Genomic DNA, 25,305 nt, shown 5'->3' with positions numbered 1-25,305 from the left:
AGAAACTGCTTTGTTTCCGTATACTATTTGGGAAGTGACAGATAATGTTTTTTTTTTTTTCTGACAATTCCCCTTCCTCTTTCATTAGAAAACTCCTAAAAAGGTGCTGTCACATCAGAACAGTGGCACTGCACACCTTCACTCTGCAAAAATGAAAGCAGAGATACAGAAACATGTCATGTGATGACAAATGTAGTTTTAAGAAGTCTTCACACTTTTTTCTTTCTTTTTCTGCTTCTTTCATGCAGTCCTCCATCCCCTCAGTCATGCTGATGCAACCATACACTATACAAACAAACTGTATTGAACAAAACTGTACTGAAGTGAGAAAAGAAGATTAGAAAACCAAACCAAACCAAAAAATAAACATAAATTCTGGGTCTGGTTTGGAGGACAACCCTACAATTAATCATCCAGTACATTATTCACCCACAGTGGAAGTGGGTGAAAAACAGTGCAAGAATGGTGCCTCATTAAAATAGCTTTGCTGGCTGAGAAAACACTGGTGTAACTACACTTGTCTATTCAGAATGGATGGTAGTGAAGAATCAGATCCCTAGTCATTTGGCCCATTTCTAGCTGGCCAGGGTTAAAATTTTCTGCTGTTTTCATGTGACCACACAACAGCTTGCTATCTGTTTGTAATTCCTTGCTGGTTCTCAATCATGCTGACGCCCTCCATGAATGGGGGAGGACATTCTGGAGCTGAATGTCTCAGCAATGTGCCATGACCTGCCTTTCTGCTGGCAAAACAAGGAGTGGTCATTTCTTACCACTGCCACCTTCATCACTCTTAGAGCTGCAGTGATCACCATTAACCCAATTGGAAAGATCCATCAAATCACAAGGCTAAATTAACCTGCAGATTTTCTTCAGCAATTCACACATCAAAACATAGGTGTGATCTCTTTTCTTTTAAAAAGAGCAGCATAGATTGTTTTCCAGTAAGCTGTGACAGCTAAATGAACAATATGGGCTGAAAAGTCAAGAAAAGAAAAACATATTTACAGTGCTTTCTTATATATTAATTACAGCTCTCTAAAAAAATGAAAGCTTTATTGCAAACACATTTTGATTACTGAATGAAAATGTTCTTTCACATTTCAAAAATGTTTCAAGATCCCCAGGAAGAAGACAAAGTGTAAGCCTTGCTGTTAAAATTACCACCTGCTCATCCTTAGAGAAATGGTACACAAAATGCTTATAGTAAATTTTAATGCAGTAGAAATGCCAACACTATTTCTCCAAGACAACTTTTTTCCCCTATTTTAGAAAAGGACTTGGACCCAGATGTTACCAGGTGAAATTCAGCAGCAGATGTCCTATCAAAGGCATGCCAAGTAACTTGAATTTATTTTAGTGATCTGCTGGCACTCCAGTGTAAATGGCTCAGTGTTATTAACTGAATTCTCCTGGCTCACCTGGAAAGGATTTAAACCCATTTCTGTCCTGCAGGAAGAACCACACAAGAGTAATCTGATTAGTTTAGACACTCCTGGAATGAATAAAGATGATACTTACATTGAAGTGTGTGGCAAGGAACAAGTACCAGCAGCAGGTTTCCTGCTTTTCCCAAAGACCCAAAAGCAAACTTTACCACCCTGTTTCTATGCCAGTATCCCAGCATGTCCTTGCACAACCATCTTATTCCAACAATTTTGCTAATGTGATTTTTAGAAATGGGTTGAAATCATGACCTGAACTGGGAATGCTGAACTCGGAAATGTTGCTTCTTCCTAACTCTGCTGACAATTAGAAGTATTTCCACCAAAGCCCAACAGAAAGATTTAAGCTTCAAACGTGGGCCTTAACTTTATTTCTATTTTTATTCTCCATCAAACAATATAATCACCAGGACTATATTTTAATAATTTTCAGTGCCTTTCCCATTGCAAATAAGGCTCTGCAAAATGTTTGTTAGCTCCTCACTAAGCATTGCTAGATCAGGAACGGAGTGTTACTATGGCCAGTTGGAGAGCACATGCCAGTAACCACAAAGCCACAAAGATCTGAGCAGCTAAGGATTGCATGCTCCTAACATCTCCCAGTGGTCCTGCTGTCCTCAGCAGCCCTCTGATCCAGCCTCATGGCCCACATCCTGCCCACTCAAACAAAACCTGCATTGACGCTTGTTCCCAGCTCGTGGCTCCAAACTTTCCCGTGCTGCCTTCGGCAGGCATGGTAGCCTGGTGGCCTTCTGCCAACACTACCTCTGGACCAACATGAATTTTTCCACATCTTCAAACCTGGACAGACACTGCCTCTCCCTGCACAACAAACCAGAGAATGATCATTATCCACCACTGGCTTGCACCCTCCAGACTTGGGACAACAAAACATCCGAAGCTGCCCCCCAACCCTGCTTGCTGCTGTCACAGTGTTGGGAACCCTGGGGACCAGAGCAGTCTGGCTTGCCCATGGCCAGTAGCCAAGAGGGATAGACAAGCCTGGCTGCACTTGTTCATTCTCACACTGCTCAGAGTCAGTTCCTGATCCCAGCACTATCCTTCTCCCTGCCACCCTGGGGCAGTGCCAGCAGCACTGTCTCCTGCCTCCAGTTCATCTGATTTACACACAAGACTGTCATTTCCTTTCCTGAAGCCATCCTTGCTCTTCATCACACCATTTGCAATTCCTAGATTAACTTCTCTGACAACATCCTCATTCATTAGACCAAACTGATTCATGTCCTGAACACTGCTCATCTCATGCTCAAAGGGACTGCTGGTCCTCTGGAAAAACGGCTGCAATGACGTAATTTGGGACTGTAACACAATATGTATGAATAATAAGGCAAATCGGAGGCACAGAAGAAGCCACACATCTGGCTTTTCCTAACTTCTAAGAGCTTGTTTCTGCCACTTTAAAGTTCTTTTCATGTTGGTTTTCAGGGCAATGCTACATACTCGTTGTTAAGCACTGACAGTGGGTTAATGCCACAGTGAAAACAGATATAAAGAGAGCCTCTGTCTTGAGAAATATCCTTTCAAGCAAAAATAGATGCAGAAAGAAACGAGACTGAAACCCTGTGGTCTCAAAGAACCTCATGATCACCTCCCACGACCAGCCAAGGGAAATCTACAGGCATCACAACCCTGAACCACTACTAGGGGACACACAAGAATTCCTTCATCTGGAAATAAAGCTAAACACAACTTAAGTCTATATTGTTACCAATCAAGTGTGGCAGCTTTTGCAGCATAGATATTAAATCCCTAGTGTTCAACCAGCCTTCATTCATAAACACAGTCTGGATTACTTTGGTTTTCCTTCTGAGCAAAAACTTGCACTGTAAGCCTCCTCAGTATGGAGGCTATGCCCTAGCATTTACTTCATTAAGCTTCATAATTCTAATCAATAGCACATCCACTTTTGTTCTGCTTTACAATTACCATCACATAACATCACACACCAAGAGTTTTTAAAATGAGAGTCAGAGCTGCATGCAAAAGACCAATGCAAAAAAAAAAAAAAAAAAAAAAAGCAGCACTACCTTTGGTTCTTCCCTCTTCTTCCTTGCAAGCCTTGCAACTGCTATGCTCACTGTTTCCCTTTCTAATAAGTGCAATTTAAATATGCTGAGAATTTTAGGCACTCAAAAAATTCACAGATATGTTTGAGCTTCTCAATATAAAGGGTCACTCTATGCAAAATTAAAAAGAATTGAATAATCATTTATTTTGAACAAATACTCTTTTTGTTTTCTGAAGTTGTTGCTATGCACATTCATGTGAGAATATAACTTGATCACAGGAAACAAGAAAGCTTTGTAGTTAGCATTTTTTTGGGTTTACAACCACAGTCCTGTTCAGAGTGGTCACAAAGACATCACTTGATTTTTCACCAATATTAGTAATGAAACCATCTTTTCTTGCTAATGTTTAGAGCTGCACAATTAATATACAGCTGCAATACAAGTGACATGTCTTTATGGGTCTGGAAGCCTGTTTTTTGTACAGTGTTTCTTGGTGTTTCAGATGCCAAGCGGTGCCAGCCATAGGCAGTGGGTGAGGGTTTACACATTGTGCAGCTGTGCCCCTTCACAGTTCAGAGTGCAAGCCACATCCCAGACCTGCCCCCAGCAGCCTTTTACTTTTGCATTTTGGACACAGCATGATGTCCTCCATAGCATAAGGCAAGGCTGCCTCACAGAAACCATGCTCTCAGGGCAGATTTGTGTCATGAGTGATACAGCTGGGGGCAGAGCAGACCTACTCCAACCTTGGGAGACATCACAGTGTGCTGCTGCCATGCTGTGCAGTTGTGAGCATGCACCAGCAGCCAAAAGAGCTCTCTGGCCTCAGACCAGACCTGGGACAGCCCTGGGCATTTCAGCAGCACAGGGTGTCTTCATCTGCAGTCATGTAGGTTTAAGTACCCACTTATAAATAGGCCTTCAGCTAAGGAAAGTTAGCTTACAAAGTGTACTTTGCTTAAGAAAAAATGAAACAGAGACATGAATACATGAAGTCACTCTAGAAGATGAGGCAAAATCCCCCATACATTTTTTGCTGTTGAGGGTTTTTTAGTAAGACACCAAAACCTGGGAACAGTATTATGTCTTCTTTGACCAAAATGAACCACCATCTTCATTAATGCTAGAATCAAAGAAAAACAGCTATCACTGCCTTTACCAAGTTACTGCTGGGCAAACATGGGGATCTGAGGCTGGAGAGGCAGGAAGAATTCCCCAATCCTCTTCCCAAAGAATCTGTGCTAAGAGTCTGCTTTAAGGTTCCCAGGATGTGGAAGTATTGTCTTGTTCTCTACTGGAACATGAGCATGTATGATGTGAGGCACCAAAGTGGCTCAGTAGCTCAGGAACAGCAAGCAATGCAAATAATTTCATAAAGCAGCACATGCAGAGAGAGTCTTTTTGCCATATCACAATATCAATGACTCTGTGGAAGAAGCATTATCATACAGTTTAACACTAAAAGCAAACTTCATCCATCAGTTACCCTCATCTGACAACAGGATGTGGTAATATTGCTTTTTACATGTAAGAAAATAGGGTATCAATAAAAAACTTGGAAAGGACTGCCTATCTGAAGGACTAGATGTGTTTTTCTGGCATTGTTAATAATAATTTTCACTGAGTGTATGTATTTAGTGACGTTGTCTATCAGATGTCAGAATGCACCTAATTTGTTCACAGTATTTCTGTAAAACCTTGAGAACATGCAGACCACAACAACCTTTGTTGGGTCAGTGGCAAAGTAGTGTCCACTCAGTTAAACCTGAAGCACAAATCCAAGTGTGTCACAGAGTGTGTGTCAGGTGAGCATTTGCACATGAGTTTGCTTGTGCATGTACAAGAGAGGTTTAACATGATGCCTTTACTCTGTGGAGACTCTCTTTCCTTCCTATTCTGCTCAGACTAAAACATGGATAAAATTTCCACTACATAAAACTGCTTTGTTCACTTCCAAGCTTTGTAACAGCTAGTAATAATGTCAGAAAAATTGAGGAACCTATTCCGTAACATTTGGAAGCTTGAATTAAAACGAGCACCAGTATTTTCTGCCCCTCAAGCCCCCTGTTTCCAGGACAACAGGGAACTAGAATAATGTATAAAGTGAAATTCTCAGGATGTAAAAAACAACAACAAGGCTCTTGGTTGCCTGATTTTTTGGCTGTTCAGTTTGGTTCTGCTCTGTTAAGCTAGGATGAAATCACAGCAAACACTACACTAACTCTTCTGTTAATCAACAGCCTGCTTCCCAACTGCACTTTTCATTCCCACAAAAAGTGCTGCATTTCCACAAAGTATCACTTGTAGTAAGGCATTCAAACATGCTAATCGCAGCTTTGCCTCCCAGGGAGATATATGAGCTTACTCTGAATTAGTTAAAGGCTTCTGAGTTGATTTCCTTTTGTTGTTGTTATTACAACTTTGAAAAAGTAGAATTTGTTTTACTTTTGCCAACTTGCACAAATCCAGCTCAAAAACAGTGATGACACTCCGATACACTTTACCAAGTTACACATAACCCAGTTAGGTTAACAGTGTCACAAAAATGCAGAGAGGAGGGGGCAGGGAAGAAAATTTCTTCAGAAGTCTGTTTTTTTCCACATTTAGGCTTGTGTGCATTGGCTATGATGGGAATGGGATACAGAAGTGACAGTGGACTGTGCAAAGCAGATGTGATTGTAAATTGCAACATATGCAAATCCTCCAGTATAGCTTCCTATAAACCATTTTTTGAAATGATCCTCACTTGTATTTTTATTGAGTATTTCAGGCTTTGTTCCTCTGCTTCATTTTTATTCTGCTGCTGGGTAGTTATTCAAAGATTGAAAAGTTCAGTCACAAGACAACAGGATTCAGCACTTGGTTATTGCAAATTCCTGTTTACTGCAAACACTGACGTAAGTGAATAAAGAATCTGGGTCAAAAAAGCACAACAGAGGATGCTACCTGTCTTTTACTGAATAGCAGGCAGCTGGGAAATTGGCATGCTTTAGCATAAAACCAGTGTGAAACTGCTTCAATGAGATGAATTTTTTTTTTATAAAGACATTTTAAATGTTCAGTCAAAGTACGGAAAGTTCGTGTTTCCTATTGAATTAAGATTTCACTTTCCAATAGAGCTAGGCATCTGTGGCTTGTATTTTTTGTATCCACAGAGCAGTGAAATTCATCTTGCTAGGAACAGCAGCACTGATTGTGTTGCTAAACAAATTAGCAGGGGACTGGACCTGCAGATCTGGGAAGAAGCACTCTTCAGAACAGTTGTCCACTGCTACACAGAGAAAGAGCAAGAAAAGATGCTGTGGAGAACACACCATTAGGATACTGCCTGGGAAGAGATGCCCCAGGGACATTGCTGCTACACTGATAACGTATGATAATCTGCTTGGAAGATTCTAGGGTAATATTATAACAAGAATAAAATTGATGATGCAATTTTTGACCATATGTAAGTGGTGGGAGATTGTACAATATTAAGTAAAAGACATAAACCAGGCCACTGCATGAAGAGAATCTCTGGAGTGCATGAGGAGTAAGTTAACAAGGCAAGGAGAAAAGAACACAAAGGAAGAAGAGAGCCCCAAACCAATTTACAATGAGTCACAGTTCTCAAAAATAACACATCAACCTAAAAATATATCCAGCTGTCATCCAAACAGTATGGCACTTTCTGAACCAGGTCTTGAAAAGAAAACATTGTCTCCTGAAACAATGTTGGATAAGCCTTTTTTCAATGAAATATGGCATTAATACCTTTAAAACCAATTTCAACAGATGAACAGACATGATGATATGATGTTGCCTGTTGAAGGTGTTGCCCTCTCTGAAAATGTCACGCATCGAGAGCCAAGGGCTCTTCAGAAGTTCACACCCACAGAGCACATTATGCATTGTTAATCTGCTAGTTATATTTGTACACAAATTTGGTCAAACAAAGCCAGCAGAATTGTTTTTTTACATTTCTTTCCTGAAAATACATATCCAAATTACATATACAAAGCCTTTACTACCTCAATCTCACTAGATATTGTTTTCACTGGAACCAATAAAAGCCTAGAGTAACTTAATTTATCTTATTGGTATTACTGCATAGGGATGGGAAAGGCAGATTAGGCTCCAATTTACAGTACTAAAAATAGTCAAATACACTTGCTGTAGGCATTTTAAAAATAGAAACTCATTTTAAAAGAAAAGAAATATATTTTAAGAGTTCCTCTAAATCCACACCTTCTTGCAAATTTAGATTTTGAAAACATGGATTAAACCCCCAAGACTGCTCCAGTGGAAAGCACCAGGAACTCAGCCATAAGAATAAATGGTAGCCACATCAATGGTAATGGAAATCGTAGGTAAATTAATTGCCTACAAACATGCCTTTATTGTAAAAAAAGAAGTCAAGATAAGATTGATTTGTTACAATGTAGATGTTAGGTGTTACAGAGTCCATTAGTGAAATAAAAAGTTAGAGTAAATCCATCACTGTCAATTAAGATGCATTAAATGTAAGATTGCTTCTGGCGTTCTTACACATGTAAAGACATTTACCTTTAGGCTACTGTTAGTCGGCCTCTGTGTGTGAGCATCAGCCTGCCATCACAACGCTCAAATAAGATTTTTTCTCATTTAAAGATGAACTGCTAAGCAAAAAGCTATGTCCCTATTGCTGCTTTAGGATGTATTAAAGAACTCAGCAGCAGGACTGAGCATTTTTGCTTAAACATTGTGTGCTAATGTCTTTTGTCCTGCTTTCTTCTCTGGTCCCTTCCCCAGCGAGCAGCTCTGGGCAATGAATCATCTCGATTCGTAGAAGTTTTATTGTTTGCTCCTTTTCAGAGGCACATGCTGTTTCATCTTGTTCTGGATCTAGGTGTTTCCACCACCTCCAAAAAAAAGGGCAATAGGTTTTGGGAACTCGCAGAAAGCCGGGATGCCTGTCAGCTCCCACTCCCACACCTCAAAGAAGGGCTGTGTCAGCCCAGGCTGCCGCACTTGGGGGAAGCGCCCTCCCTGCCAGCTCGGATGGAGTGTGTGACAGCCCAGTGTGAAGAGGGACCCTGACCTGCTGCTGGGTTTGACACACTTCTGAAATTCACTAAAACTTCTCTGGATGACTCTGGGCCGTCATTGTCCTCATGAATCCCAGTCCTCCTGCTGAACCAACAGTGACAGACAGACTGTTCCCACTGCATGATTACATAGATACAGGAGCAGAAAGTAAAGAACAAGAACCCACCTTTTCCTGTAGGAAACCAGGCCCATTATCAGTACTATCTCTGCTATTAGAGGCATCACCAAACCTACATAGGGAAAATAACCAACACTGTGGAGAAAAAAAAAAGTATTTCTCTAAATGCCACCCTCCTGTCCTCTCCCATTCCTGCCCACCAGCTTTGAAGAGGGCAAGATACAGCTCTTTGTGAATTCACTGGGCACACTTTCAGCCATCTCAATGAATGAATGGGACGGCAGAAATAAAAGAATTGTAACATTTTGTTCCATATGCTGAACCTCAAAGGTCTTGATCTCAAAATGTCACTGGTCAGAGATGTCCAAATAAATATGCTTCAGAAGAATTTTAACCTTTAATAAAAAGGTACAAGTACTTTCCAAGGATATATGTCTTCAGCACTAATATAATATATATAAACAAAAACAAACCCAGCACCACAGATGGTCTTTAATGACACCTAATTTACATTACAAAAGCAGAATTGGATGTTTATGGACCTGGCAAAGGATTGAAAAAGACTGCTTTACCTTCAAACTGCTACTAAAAAAAGCCTCCATTTCCATAGATGTGTCCCAATGCACTACCTTTTCAGTAATGAGCGCTGGAAGATCTAATCAGAGACAGGTGCCTACAGAAACACAAATCCACATCCAGTGGCTCTTTCAGACAGCAAAATTCACCTCAGTAATTTCCCTTTTTGCAGAGAGCAAGCCAACTTTAACTCCCTCTTGAACTTTTAAACTAGGGTTTAAATGAGACTTGGGAGAGGTATTGTTGTTACGTTGACCACCTGCCTGAATGCTTAACTTAGGTATGAGGTAGATCATACAGCACACGTGTCAACAAGCCTTGTGATCAGTGGTGTCAAAGGCTGACAATACATCTAATAATAACCAGCACAGGCACCTCCATATTCAGCACTCATTTTGCTAGGAGTCAATTATCCACCATCTATTCAAGGGCCTTTTGAAGTCCTTCTTGTGTTACTTGAAAATGAAATTACACCAGGTCAGGTCACTTGAAATGGCTGAATTTCTTGTTGGCTGAAGTCCACATCTCCTTTTTTCTTTTTTGGCTGTATGTCAATGCTAGCTGCAAACTTCTAGTAAAGCTGCAGTATTGTATTTAATTAATTAATTATTGATTAAAAATAAGTTTTTAATCCAAGCTAGCATTCAGAGCTCAGAACTCCTTGGGATCAGTCAGTTTTATTTAGTTTTGGCACCAGTGACTCTACCCAGAATTTCTTAAGCCCAGACTTCTAAGGGCAACTGCTCCTTGAGTGCCCTGTTACAGACCCTGTTTTCAGAGTACTGAGGTCTGCCACAAACCTCAGTGAGATGGGAAATTCAGAACCCTAACATCTGAGCTCCAGAACAGGGAGCACCGAGTGAGCTGCCTCAGAAGTGCTTTCGCCCGGCCGTCATCCAGGTTCTTCTAATCTTTTCAGTTTCAGCATCCTCCTTCTGCTATAAACTCCACATTATTCCTCTACTTTTCTCTCCTTACCCATTTAGATTACAAAACTGGCTTTTCTTTTCAGCTACCTATAAGCTGATCTGACATCACTGTCAGAAATTCACATTCCACATAGAAAATCATCACAATTATAAGCTTTAATATTTCTTTGATGAAGAAAACAATCCTGAGAGATTAACTGCTTTGTTAGGACATGTACCTGGAAATATCTTTATGTAAGTAATCATTCCATAAGGAGTGAAGAAAGATTTCAACTAAATAAAGAAACAATGGTGATATTCTACCAATGAGCACAGAGGTTTGTGCCCAATCCATACATGGTGAAGAAAACATGATGTCAGAAAAGGGTAGGAAAGCCAACTGAAGGAAATCTGCTGCAATTTTACTCTGTCACTGATCTAGGTGATCTAAGGTGACCACTGCTCAATGTCCCCTCCTGTAGGCATGGCTACCAGACTTTTCTGTTCAAGGGACGGAGACATCTCTTAGGGACACATACTAAGAGGTAAGTTAGGGTAAAGATGGAGATGTTACAACAAAGGTTCAGAAAGAGAAATGCTCAGAAATATCAAAGCCTCTCCATGACATCAAGTGATGTCTTGCTCTGCCTCCTGGTCGAGGCCATTTTGCTCTGACCAACAGACAAGCAGTTATATCAACATCTTTGAAATGAAGTAATAAATTTTGGGTCAATCATCTCATTTCCTTTCCTTCCAGCCAGGAAGGATCAAAATATCAATGATAAAATTTAAAAGTATTTTATGTCCTCTTCCATTGTACCCCAAGAAAGTTTAAAACTGAGTCTTAGATGGGTGGATGATGGTTCAGTTAAGAATACATTTGTACTGAAAAACAAAGCACAACCTACATTTACAGTAAGAAAAGTTACTCCACAAAGCTGTGAGAAAGTGAAACAGCAAGACCTCATTGGGGAGCTCATTTAGAGAAAGCACAGCAGGATGTGTAGCCACAGTAAAATAATATTCAAAAAATCTGACCTAGATAACAGTATTTCTTAGTGACTAGAATTCATTAAAAATAACAGATTAAAAATGCACTGCACAGAATTCTTTGAAGCCTGAGTGTCACACTCAGATTAAATAACTGAACTTATGTAAAAATGAAAGCAACTTTATTTTTTCCCTTAACATAAAAATAACAACAAAGAAAGCTGTGAGTTCTGCTATTAAGAAGAAGTTAATAATAAGTCAGAATACGAAAAAGAGCTCTGACTTTGTAGGGTTTTATATAAGTGAACACTGTCTTTGGCTATGAGTGGAGGTGACAAGCTCACAGACCTAAGTGCTGTGGGATACCAAATACAAAAGCAGAACTCAGCTAAGTCTCAAAGTTTCCATACTATAAACCTAAAGTATTTCCAGATAATTTTAGTGAAAAATATGATGATTAAGTTATGCTGTCTCAAGGTAGTAGTGTATCAGAATGTGCTAGGAAACGTCCTTTGCTACTTCCCTGCTTCTCCCTGAGTGCTACAGTAAAAATCCTTAGAAAAGGAATCTTGGGTGTGTCTCCTCACAGGGAAGAAAGGAAAATCAAGTCCTTTACTTCTTGAGAAAGTTTCTAAGTTGTGCTGAATAAAGCCCCAGGTTACTGCTCCCTTTCAGCTTCTGGACTCAAAGTTAACATGTGCTTAAGCACTACACTAATGCCAAAATGCCTTTCTACATCAAGTCTATATTAACCTTGCAAGTAGAGATGGTTTATTTTAAATGCTTTACTTTTGTATAAGCATGAATAAGGATGAGATTCATGGACTTACAGATTATTTTTTTCTCTAAAAATAACATGATGCATCACAAAATACCTTGTAGTGTAAAGTCAAAACTTTAGATCCCTGCAGAAGGTCCTCTGGAAATCTGAAAGATACTCTCCCAAACCAACAAAAACACTAATCAGATCTCTAGTTCACAATTTGCTAAAAAAGGGGAAGAATTACAGAACAAAAACATACCTTCATGCTTACCACATTTGACAAGTTTGACAATTTCTTAAAGATTACTTCAGAATCACCTTTGAATTGTACAACTCCTTTACAGCTGCATGGTTAGTCATTTGTCATATGAGAGTATATACTTTTGCCCTAAATCAGTTACAGGAGCAAAACTAAGATATTATCTCTTAGAAAACACTAAAACAATGTAGGTAAATGGGTGTGCTCCATATTTGTTGTTATTTATTTACTGCTTGTATTTAGTATTAGCTTTCTAATTAATCATCAAGGTTTTCTTAACAAACTCATTAAAGGAGCTCAATCAGAAGACGACTACAGTTACCAGCTAACAGAGGGCTCCTTCATTCCCTGAAGATAGCAAAGCACTGGTCAACCATGTTGCAGGAAAGGAATGGTTCACTGCAACTTCTCCACTTGGGACTTTAAGCCCTCTGCAAAGCAATTCCTACTGGATTTAACAGTGGTGACTGAAGAGGTCGCTGGTCCTCCCATCCAATTCCCACACCACTCCGCTGCCACAGTTAAATCTGATGAGTTAGTGACTCCAAGTTCCCCGCCGCCTCAGCTTACAGCTGCTTCAATACCAAATAAAACCTGAAGGTGAATCACACTGCCCTCAAGCTGGGAGCTGCAGTGGCTGGGGAGCAGGCACACTGCTTTTTGCTATTTTTACCTCAAGGATAAGAAATTCCAACAGAGGCAGGGCAAACTAGATGGCAGTAACTTCTTAAGCTGCCTCAGCCTGATCAATGGAGCTCTTCAATCACAGTCCACAGAGCAAAACCCAGCCTAGTTCCCCATCTGCTCCATGTAAGTCACCTACAATAGGATTTGCTAAAGTATATTGGGATTTGCTTTCTTTTGTTGGCCAAATCACTGACAAATCTCTTGAAGTAAACTTTTTATAACTCAGTTTCACCAAGCAGATGAAACTTCTTGGACAGACAGTTCTGCTCAGTAAAGCAGCAACGTAGATGGCTTTGGATCTTAGGCAAATTTGCAGAACCATCAGAATGAAATCTGACTGAAAGAACTTTGTGTGCACTTTGTAACTGCACTCTTGCATTTTAGAGCTGCTATTATGAGCCCTCACAAACTGTCATCTTGCAGGGCCAGTAATCTAGAGAAAAACTCGGTATTTTGGAATGAGCGCTCTTCCACCTGGCATTTATGCAGATTGTTTCAAAAGTCCTAACATCAACTGGCACCTGTTCAGGTGTCTCTAGTGACAGCTATTCCCTGGCAGTCATCTGCAAAATCTCCCTAGCATTTTCATTCTTACCATCCAGAACCATACATTATTTCACTGTGTTCAGACTTTAGGTCTACATATTAGGTAAAATTGCTACAAGGTCCTCCTGTTGCTTCGGAAATCTCTGGCAGCAGCCTTTTGCTGGATGCTGATTTACTGTGTTTGGTATCTGGCATTTCTGCATAATTTCCCTCATCTGGAAGTTCAAACCATGGTTAACAGGCTGGATGGCTAACACAGGCTATGCTGCTTTCCTAATGTCAGAGTGCACGCTGCCTTCATCCCCCTGCCCAAGAGCGGAAAGGTAACGCTGCTCCCAGTTTTTACCTGATTTCTTTCTACTCCAGAAGCTTTGGAAAAAAAACTGTTCCAAACCATTTTCCTGTTTTACTGTTCATTCAGAATCATGATGCTTTTTTCCTAGATGGGTGTTTATTCTGGAGGTAACTGATGGATGTTTCTCCACTGTATAGTACAGAAAAAATCATTCCTCCCTTCCTGATGTTCCAAATAGCTGATTTGGGCTCTACATTAACCTTTGTAGCTGAAACTGTCCAAACTATTTAACGCTTAATAAGGAAGTTTCTTCTTTCATGCATGAATATGAGGTTTCTGCTTTTAGACTCTCGAGCTCCAGAAAAGAGCACAGCTTGCCGTTCCTCTATAATTATTTACTTCATTTCACTTGAGGCACTTCTGTGAGGAACACTTCAGTATGACTTAGGATCTTCAAAGCTAATTTACAGGTGAAACTGACAAGAGCACTAAAAGATGGGCAAGCCCAATATGCCATGACACTCCAAGTAAATGGAATTATATTAGGTAAGGAGAGTGCCATTTCAGCTCTGGAACAGGAGCTTGTTCTTTGGGAAAGTGTATCTGATCTCTAACACACGAGGGGAAAATCAGGAGCAATGTGAGGACATTGGATGGAATGGATTTACATCAGTGACAGAGGAGATGATGACTGGTTTTATAGAATGTACCTAAAAAACTGAAGCAGCCTCTAAGTCTCCTCTCCCCAGCCCTGAGCCCGCCCTGACCCCTAGGATGTAATTCAGAGGGAAAACAAACAAACCAAAACTACAACTCTCACCCGCACCTTTTGTTTATCCAAAGATTTTGTTCTGGTCCTAACAAATAGCTAGTTTTCACACAAAGGTCAGCAAACAGATAGCCAAACATCTGCATTTCCTTGAATTCTCCTTTGTTTTTTCCGTTGGGAAATACAGGAAAGTCTGTCCTTACAAAGACTTCCCAAAATCTGTACTTAGGCTGTGACTAGGTGATTCTTTGGATCATGCAAGCCCCAAATTCAGTAAAGCAGTTCAACTTATATTTTCAATTTATATTTTCAATTTATATTTTCAATTTATATATTCAATTTATATTTTTACTGCTGAGCTAAAAACTCACCTATATGTATGAGTCTCATTGAAACCAGATGGATTTAAACACATACTTTTACACAAGAGATACAGACTTAAGCATTATGTTCAACAGCTCTTCGGAGATGGGACTTAAGCAAGTCAAGGCAAGTAATATATTAAATCCATAAGTACTGCTCTCTGCTGCTGTGATAGCACAATAATTAAGATGTGGCTGCAGAAGTGGCAAATCATACTCTGTACCCCACAAAAAATATAAGTTAATGTAATTGAGGTACTTCAGACATATTGTTGGTTGCATCATGCTCCCGACCCTGTCTTTTGGGATTATTTTGTCTGATTTACTTCACCAGGAACAGATGAGTCCCAATTTCCACATGAAGAATTGCTCCTGTAATTGGGAGAGAACAGATTTTCAAGTTCAGATAAGGTAAAATTAATGTGCCAAAATGCAGGTAACTCACCTGAGGATGAGCCCCCTCAGACTACTGTCATAAATCATCATTACTTCAGTCCCTACTCCAGACACTGGAAGAGGCTGTCGTTTAAGCCATTGTCTGAAACACAATTTTGGTGACTGTAAAATCTCGTCTGATCCACAGGTATAAATCCAAATTAGCCACAGTGACTGACAGTTGTATTGTTCTCAAAATCCTTTATATTGAAAAAGTTTATATACGTAGAATTTACCATCAGAAATAATATCTTAAAAAAAAAATAAAATCTCATTGCAGATGGAGACAAGTAAATGACTTTCAAATGATTTTAGAAAAGCTCTTTTGCATTTACTAAAGCAATGAGTTTTAATATCCACACTTCAGGCTTGAAAGCCCAGAAATACTTCTTTAGCAAGGTAGAGTAGCAAGTGGAGACCAAGTAATAAACACATTTATAACCTAATTCTGTGATGATCATCACATGATGATCTCCACATACATGTATATACATACATAGATTTTTAACTTTATAATGTGTGTACTTTAAGAGGACATTAAAAATACATACATGAATTATTCATAACAATATAAAAATTGAACCAATATTAAAATTGAATTTAATTGAATGTGCATCAAATCAATGGAGTTTCCAATTATACAAATCTTAGTACTTCTTCAAAAAAAAGTAGCATGAAGGAATTACCATTTCCTTTTAATCGTATTATTTAAATTAAAAATATACTGAAATATACCTTAATCAAAACACAAAAAAGCACCAGTTTAACTGGTAAAATATAAAATATTTTATTTTATAAAAATACTGGTCTCTGTTTTGCTTGTGGTAGTGCTCCTCAGACTTATTACTGCAATTCTCTTGCAGTTTGGTTAAATGTCAATGCTCCAATTACTTTAATAGTCAAACTGTGCGCTATTTTCACCACAGAGTCATTCAGGCTTGTCATGTTTGACAAATCCAGTAATTGAGATGAACTCTTGGAGAATACTGACATGTAACCAGTCATTTCCTACAGCAGAACATTGACCTCTGCAGCACAAATCACAGAGGATTTATTCAGCAGCTTGAAAAAACAAACAGGCTTGTTAAGTTTAAGATCATAATTTCATACATCTCCATTCATTTCCTTGTTTATTCACTTTCTGTTCCATTGGGGTGGGAATTAAAACATTAGGGGCACTTTCAATAAGCACAAAAAAAGGACTACATCAAATATTCTGAAAAACTATTGTGAATTAAAAATGGCCCAGTAGATTATTAGAGGCTGAGTGCGCCGTCAGTCTCAAATCCCCCCTCAGTGCTCCCTACCCCCAAGCAGCTGCACCCCACCCCAGCTTCAGCTCATTAACAGAAGAAAGTATTATACTAATTACATAAAGTATTTATCAACAGTCATCATTTCAGTCCTTCCAGTACATTAACCCTTGCTGGGGCCCTTTTTATTTCTACTGTACCTCCCTGATGGGATTCTGCAGCTGGTGTGTAACAATGCACCGAAACCTCAGGCTCTCCTGATTCCCCTTGGATTCACTGAGCCAAGCACAAGGAGTGCAAAACCTACCAAGTGTGAGCTTGCTGGGCTGGCAGGTCCTTGGGTGATGCCTCTGAGACAACCATCAGTGTTTTGACAGGCCTGAACAGCTACAAGCCCATCACGTTCGCATTGAAAAACAAGTATTTTGCACTGACAGCTTGTTGCAAAGGTAAAATGCAACAAAGGTCTGCCATGAGGATGCAACCCAGTGCAATTGGAATTCTGAAGCTTCCCTGTGATCTACATTAACTGGAGATGTGATGCTACTTTTTTTATGAAAGACACTACAGACCTTAGAATTCAGAATTCAGCCCTTCTTTGGATGAAGCACTACCATTTCATATCATTAAATTAACTCTCCCTCAAAGCAATATAACCCCAAAAAGAATGAAGTGTGATCAAAAGAAAACGAGGAATAGAAATATAAGAAGATAAAGTAATTGACACAGACAACACCAGCTTCCAAGAAATTACCTTTGCAGCTGCCAAAATTAAGCATCCCTTTGAATGCTTCTGACTGCCCTCATCAGAGACAGTGGCTGGTCTACCAAACAGCCATTACCAAACCAGGCTTGTAAGAAACATTGCTTCATGTCCCCTCTCCCAAAGACTTTTTGCTTGATCTTTGTCAAATGAATTCACTTATCTATTTTACAAGCTGATAGATTGCTCTTCCCTGGAGTCTTTGTAAGAAATGTATTAACTATCACAGGTCACTTCGCTTCTGCAGGGGATAAAGACCTCTTACATACTAAAGACAGCATGTCCATATAATTTTTTTAATGCATTCTAATTCACAAGCAAGTGTATGGCAACCACCAAGATGACAGCACATCAGAAAACATCTGAGAAGGCAGAACTAAGAGAAAAAAACAAAACCCTTTGTAGGAAAAAAAAAAAAGCTAGAAATTACTTGTGCAAAATTCTATTTTCAGGAAAGTGTTCAAAATCCCAATAAAAGGCGAAAGAGAACAACTAAGCAGTTCTCTGACTAAATGACTATACATTTATTTCCATCCTGTTTCTTTCCAACATAATTTTTTCCATTAGGTGTGCAGTGCCCACCTGAGAGACAGAAACCAGGAACTACTACAAGGCTACTTGGAGTACCTGGCGGTGTACAAAGCCTTGGAGCTGGGGAGCAACAACAATATTCCCCCTCCATGCTGAGGTGATGTAACTCACATCAAAGGAATGCAGTTAACTGTCCCTTCAGGTGGGAACTGCAGATTCCAGCCTTTTCCACAGGAATGCACAAGATCTTCATGGAGGATGGTGGTTAGTCACTCACACATCACGCACCCAAACAGAAATCAGCCTGTGATACAGGGCACAGCTGAGTGAAGCAATTCAGTGCATTTGCCCTGAGGAGTCTGACTCAGAGAGCAACAGGAGGATTCGCTCTCAGTACCAGTCCTTTCCAGTCTCGCAGTCCTCGCCATCTCCGCTCGTCACGCAAGCTGTGTCCATCTTTACCCAAAAGTGCATTAGCTGAGATCATGAATGAACTTTGTCTCTCGCATGACACAATTCCAGTTGAGCCTTCTAACAAGGAACAATCGGCACCAAGAAGGTCACAGGGAGGACCAGGTGCTCTCCCAAGGTACTGCAGGCTGGATAGCAGCATTCCCCGAAGGCACCACAGTCTCTTGCACCATCTGCATGCGACTGCAGCTGCCCAAGGGGTTCCCCTAAGCGCCAAAGCACCACAGAGTCCTGATCCACAGAGCACCTGTGGGCACCACCACAGTGCAGAGAGGACAACTCCTTGAGTTTAGCTACGAGCACTTATGGATAATGTGCATTAGGAGGCAGGAGGTTGCTACTCCCCAAGGCAGTGCCCCAAAGAAGAACAGCACATGTGCAACACAGTGGTCAGTGCCCTGCCCTCCACTCCACCATACAAAAGCTCTCCACCCACCTTACCAACTGAGGGAAAACAGGTTGTGTCCCACTGCCAATGTGTGCTGGGCATTTATGAACTTTTAGATTTATTTACTTCCTTCCTCCCCATCCACCTGCTGGTACATGACCACATTACATCACTGTTCTGGACAACCTCACACCCCATGCTCCTGAGCTGATGAAGCTTTTCCTTTCAGATACACCAGCCTTGCTACTCATGCCCCTGGCTTCACCACCTCCAGCAACAGTGGGACTCTGGCAGGTATCATTGCCTTTCTGTCACTGTGGAGAAAAGCAACATGCCAACTGAGCACACCAAAGACTGGAAGTCTGCATTACGCTGCAGGCAGAGCTTGAGATGTTGGTTATTGTATATGAAGTTATGAACAGGCATCAGACAACTGCTCAGCCCAGCTTTGGGAAGTGGGGAAAAAGGTATTCTCCTGTCACAAAACGCAGTAAATCCAAATCTCATCCCCCTTCCTTCTCCACTAACTTTGAGCCAGGTCTGATGTATTCAAGTGACTATCCCTCTTCCTGTACCTTTTTGCCATAGCTACAGAGTAGATTTGCAATGTTGTACAAAAACCCCCTAGGATAGCAATTCCCAGGCTTTTCATGAGGGCAACAAACTGTAGACCACAACAGGGAGCAAATTTTTCCAACAAACTGGAACATGATGACCTTCAGGATATGATTAAGGAAAGATGATCCTTCTGACAGAGGGGCTGCACTAGATGCCCTTTTGGGGTGCCCTGTAGCACTCTGCTTGCAAAGCCCCATTTATTGGGCAGCATTTGTGGCAGAGCTTGCATTCCTAGGTATTACACTCAGTATTACTGGCCTGTTAATTTGTTATTTACACAAGGTTATCTATCTCATCTGGTCACTAACACACAATTCAGATTATTTTCCATGACTGTTTCAAATTTTACTCATAGGTAAACAGGGGCAAAAAGCAACACTTATTAGCTGGTGGCTAATAAATCAGATATGCTTTCCAACATTTCACTTACACTGCCATACAAAGAAACCTACTGTACAGGAGATGGTTGCTAATGATTATATAAAAAACATGCTATACAAATCTCCAGACTTACATGATTTTTTTTTTTGTGCATAAACATCTGCTGCCTCATGAAGTTTATATTTTCTTTTAATAATCAGTATTTCTCAAGGAACATTTTAAGGTCTCAGAGATGGCCAAAGTCAGTTTTTGCTGACTGATTCAGAATCAGCCATATCTCTTCTGACAGTCTGAAAACAGATTATAACATCCTGTTTGGGTTTTTTTGAGGCAACATCCTTCTCTGCAATCAAAGTCCCAGTGAGTCAGATGTTTGCATACCTAGTGTGAAAAAAAGACTGCTCTTGCAAAAAGAGGCAACAGTGAGGGAGGAATAAAAGGGCAGAAAGACAGCATTATCTAGGATTTAAAATTGGGAAGGCAAGTGACTCAGAGGAGCAAAAATGCATAGGAATAAATAAGGAGGGTTGTGGCTTATGCCTTCCAAAGCTGCTACATTGCAGGGTGGCCTGCATGACAGGCAGGCAGGTTTGTTTAATTTCAGAAGACTCCAGGATGGAAGGAGAAGAAAATATTACTTGCAGTATATGTTTAGGGATATATTTTTAATGCTGTAACTCTTTGGGGACAAATACAGGACAGACATCTTGCTGCTGTTTGGTGGAAGAAAAAAGACTCTATTAGGAATATTTGCCCAAAGCTGTAACAATTTAAGGAAGTATCAACAGCCTTACATCAATAATTAGATCAACAAGGGGCAATGAAAGGCAAGTTTATTTACAGACCAGAAAACAAATGTGTGTTGTGTGCTATTGATCATATTCAAATATTTAACTACACCATATTAAAGTGTAATTTTTTTCTCAGTTACAAAATTAACACTCATTTTCTTAAAAAAAGTGGATTTTTCAGAATATTTTAGGTTCATTCACCGGGTTTTGTTTTTTCTTTTTTTTTTTTTTTTTTTTGATTCACAGATAGTTGATGCTATACTGGCTTACAAAAGTTAAAAATACCTAAACATATTCTAAGTGTAATGGTTATATCTGTAAAGCATATAATAAATTGCTGTTAATAATACCTAATGAAGGACTTATTAACACATCTGGAATCAAAAGCCAAAGGGTCTAACATTCCCTGAACAATAATATATTCCTTTAAAATCACAGTAACCATTTCAGTCTCAGAAAGAATTAGTTTTGATTAAGTTCTGAATACATTTGCTCACATTAATATAAGTGTTCTTTAATATTCCTTTTATATTTACACTGCCAGCAACCGTACTAAGTTCTCTACAGAAGAGATGAAATCCTTGCCTTGGCAGGCGGCGGTGTTCAGAGAGAAGAATGAGAGCAGAAAGCCAGCAGGAGCACTGCACGCACGTCGCTGAGCACACCCGTGTGCAGCGCTGGCACGGAGCGTGCTCTCCCCAAGCGCCACTCGCAGCCTCACACGCAGGAAGGTCTGCTCACACCGGGCTGCAGCCCACAAGTCACAGGAAAAAGGGAAGACCTTCAGGGTTGGTCCTAACAGGATACAAAGGGCACAAAGTGGGTGATTGTCTTCTCCTGGGAGCGTGGCAAACTGAGATGAAACACCCTCATTTACCCGTAACACTGCTCTCACAAACTTAGGGATGCACCGAATAATGAAAGAACATTAAGTAGTCAGGGCTTTTGGTGATACTAAATGAGATCTTTTAATCATATTTGCTTTATGTGGCTCTGGTAGCTATGATGCTTTTGGCAAAATCTTGTTTGAGTTGCTAGAGCATAATATAGAAACCCAGACTAAGATTTTTTCATTTATTCTGGGAATTTATACCATTTGGGCCATTCTAAGACAACACATCCTATGGCACTTTTTACTTTTTAGCCATAAAATTTGTGGTTATTGTATAGAATTTTTAACATGTAAACATGCACAGATAATTGTAATATGCAGTCTATTTTTTATAAGTACACTTGTATATAATTTATATAGTATGTAATATATTTAATGTACATATATACAGTATGCTGTACTATGCCATTTTTCCTTAGGACACTGCAAAACTCTTTGTACTGGCTAAACAAGAGGAAACAATAGAAGATGTAATTTATTTATTATGCATCTTGGGCTTGCTATGTAACTATTTTTTTTCCTCTTTTACATCTATTTAATTAAAGTGAGAGTGTCACACAATTCTAAAAGGGGAAAACCTGAACAATGAACTGTACAAATAGGTGTACTGCACCACAACAATCTAATACCTAACCTCAATATCATAAAAGCATTTTACAGACTTTATCTGCATATTTATCTGTTCCTCTTTCAATCTGGAAAAATGGAGTAGCTGTTGAAAATACACTGTTAATTGTTCTCAAACATCTGTTGAATAACTCTTGAGAAAATATGAAATCAAAAGGGTACCTTTAATAGACAGTTTATTTTTTATATCTCCCTCATATACACATTCATAAATGTATATTACATACGTCAACCCCTAAAACTAACAGGAACCTTCAAATCACTTTGAGTAAAAATTGAATTTTTATTCCTAAAGGCACAAAGTTGCAGATACTGCCTACACTGAAAATGAAGCTAACATAAAAGTTTCCAAATGAGAAGAAAAAAAAGAAACAATTCTTCATACAATAAAAATAAATAATAAGGTGCAAAAACATATGCACACACACACAGACAGAGAAAACCTGTCTACAATAAGAAATTATTTAGACTAATGTTTCTGGTTGGTTTTCATCCCACCAGAACCCTATCAACAAAATTATAACCATGTATTACAGACTGCCTACTTACTGTTAACACACTTAATCCTGCCAAGGCCAGTTCTACAGCAAACATTATCAGTGTGCAAACCACAAATGAACAAAATTACCATCTGCACACTGAAGAACAGAATTGCTAACATAATTATATCTCTTACATGTAGTAAGTACACAGTTGTTTAAAATTTGGATTTACAACCTGTTTTTCAAATAATGGCTTCAGTCTGCTTCCAAGTCACCAAGCTAATGGCTGTAATAAATAGCTATACCTCTTAATCAGAGAATGTCACAATAAGCATAGTGCATCTATCTATCTATCTAAGCTTTTTTGGCCATGTTATTATGGTTTATGAGCAGTTTTACCACCCATATGTTATGCTGTCATGTTCTTCTAAAAGCTGGTTATTAGGATTAAATGGAGAAAGTGAAATATGAATGCCTGTATAAATTGCAGAGATGAATGCTGCTAAAAGCAAGGTGTCCTAGGTCAGAGGAAGACATGTCATATGTTGCAGGGCATGCCACTTATTTCAGCAGGACACCCACACAATTTGCTTGAACTCTGTCAGGCTTTCTGACTCATTGCCACAGTTTGGTTTCATATGGAAAACAACAGCTGATACTCATTTGTTTCTACCCTAACATGTACCATGGCCCAAACACTAGAATCAATCCTTCTTTTCACCAATTTTAAAGCCAGATGCTGTGATGACTGTGTTATTCATCACATTAAGACCACTATACCTCATGAAAAATTATTGATAACCCTTTTTGACCTTAACAATACATCAAAATTCAGAGGACTACTTTCATTAGAACAAAAAGTTTGCAATGAAGTCTGACATCCTTAGATGCAGACACCTTCACGTTTGGTACAAAATACAAGAGATGCACAATGGGGTATAACCAGAAAACAAAAGGAAACCCCAAAAACCCCAAATCCACAAAGAACCTTGGCTGTGCAACTGACAATGAATTATGACTTGCATAAGAACGAACACTGTAAGGCTTAATTGATAGAGGGACAATTCTCATTCTGTGACATTTTAGCAGAAAAAAAACAGGCAGCAATTAGTGTGCTCTGCTCAGCACTGAGGAGGCCACATTTTGGTGCATTGCACTTGCAGGAGGTGTGGAGAAACTGAAGAGAATGTGTAAGAAAGCAACATATGTAAGAGAGCTCCTGAAGGCCTCATTGAGAAGGAGAGACTGAAATGTGGGGTTTCCTTGCCTTATTAAAAGATGAGAGCTTTCCAAGAGAAAAAGGTTTTTATAAATGAGGACAGTGCTGGTTTTCTCTGTATCTGGACAAAAAAAAAATCATTGATTTAACTGGAAATTTTAAAAAAAGGGTAAAAAAGGGGAAAAAGGAATAATGCTGTAATTCTGATTAGTAAGAGAGCAGACCTTCCAACTAAAAGGATCACAAAACAGAGAAACAGACTACTGCATGCAATCCACTTCACTGCAGATCTTTAAGGAAAAAATTCTGTAAGAGATAAGGTAGCCATAAATAATTCATCCTAGCAGAAGTAGATGACCTTTAGAGAGCCCTTCTAGCAGAAGCAGTGTAAGAAGCATGGTGGTCCTCAAGGCAAATGGGAAGAGATGAGCCCCTCTCCTTCTGTACCATGGCTTTCCATCCCAGATGAAGAAAAAGGACTGGTAGAGGTTGGTGCTCCCATCCAAGGGCCTAGAGGAGTCACTCTCACAACTTCTCTACCCTCCAGTCTTGTATTTCTGAGACTGACAAGATAGGGCAGCCTAACAGAGCTGAATGACAGAATTTCCCTTTCCTTGCACACAGCAGAGTCAAACAATGTAATTTCTTCAGAAGTCCCTCTGTCAGCACATCATCCAAAAGCCACCTGCCATTTCCTAGAGCTGCCTTCCTGCAGCCCTCCTGATCCTTCCTGCAGCCTTTGCTGTGACCCTCTGCCATGGCCTCCCAAGCCTTCTCAAATCTTTGTATGGACAACAGCTCCCTTTGGACTGTGGGGAGCAGTCTCCAGCTCCTGTAGGAACCAGGCTACACAGAGGAGCTAGATGACCTCTTCATACCTATCCTGACAGCAAGACTGAGATCCACCCATGGTACACTATGGTGTATTGATCAGTAAAAACAAGCTAAAGCACTTCTGCGACATTTTTTGCTACATCACTAGAATGGCAATGTCATAACTGGAAGTTTGTGGACTTCTCTAGGGTGAATTCTACTCTGTTCCCAAGTTTTACAATCCTTCCTTTCAAACGTACACATCTTTAAATGTATCTGCTGCTACTGCAGGAGGAAGGATTCCTTCAAAAGAACATAAAGGCTATACATTGAGAAGAGATCTTTTGGGGGTTTTTTTGTAGCTGCCTTTCATTTTGTGGAAAAGGCCTTTGGCCAAAACTGGTCATGTCCAGTTCCAGGGAGTTTTAATTCTGCGCATGATGGGCAGCCCTGTACCAGAGGCAATGTGGCAATGTGTAGACAAACAGCATCCATACCAGTGTTCTGGTGACCTTATGTGCTGAATGAGCCCACAGCTGGCTGCTGAACTAAGTGGGATGCCAGCTGATGAAGCGCAGCACCGGCGCTGTGCGCTCGCGGTGCTGCACCTACTAATGAGCTAGGCTGCTGTGCTCTGAGGTAGCTCAAGTTTCTGTGGAGCTTTTATCTTCAGCTTCAGTGAGTTACAATAATCCAGCCTGGTAGTGCAGAACGTGTTCATCACTACCGCTAGATCGACGCCAAAGAAAAGGAAGCATAGTTTCTTCAAGAGCCAGAAGCAGAATAATTAATTTCTGACTATTTCTGGCATCTTGGTGTTGAAGTA

The 25,305-nt window shown here is 39.9% G+C and overlaps 1 protein-coding gene across 12 annotated transcripts in view; it reads right to left on the bottom strand.

Moving 5' to 3' along the window:
• Positions 1-25,305, bottom strand: part of LOC132082512 (poly(rC)-binding protein 3-like) — a 496,107-nt gene that overhangs the window by 82,258 nt on the left and 388,544 nt on the right. The window contains exon 2 of one of the 12 annotated variants that reach the window (XM_059487170.1): positions 15,261-15,353. The exons of the other annotated variants lie outside the window; for them this stretch is intronic. The gene's annotated coding sequence lies outside the window, so the exon portion shown is untranslated. The remainder of the gene's footprint in view (positions 1-15,260; positions 15,354-25,305) is intronic. 12 annotated transcript variants of the gene reach the window in all.

The sequence above is a fragment of the Ammospiza nelsoni genome, chromosome 1 (genome assembly GCF_027579445.1).
Source record: "Ammospiza nelsoni isolate bAmmNel1 chromosome 1, bAmmNel1.pri, whole genome shotgun sequence".
Lineage (NCBI taxonomy): Eukaryota > Metazoa > Chordata > Aves > Passeriformes > Passerellidae > Ammospiza > Ammospiza nelsoni.
This window is presented reverse-complemented; position numbering and strand designations above follow the sequence as displayed.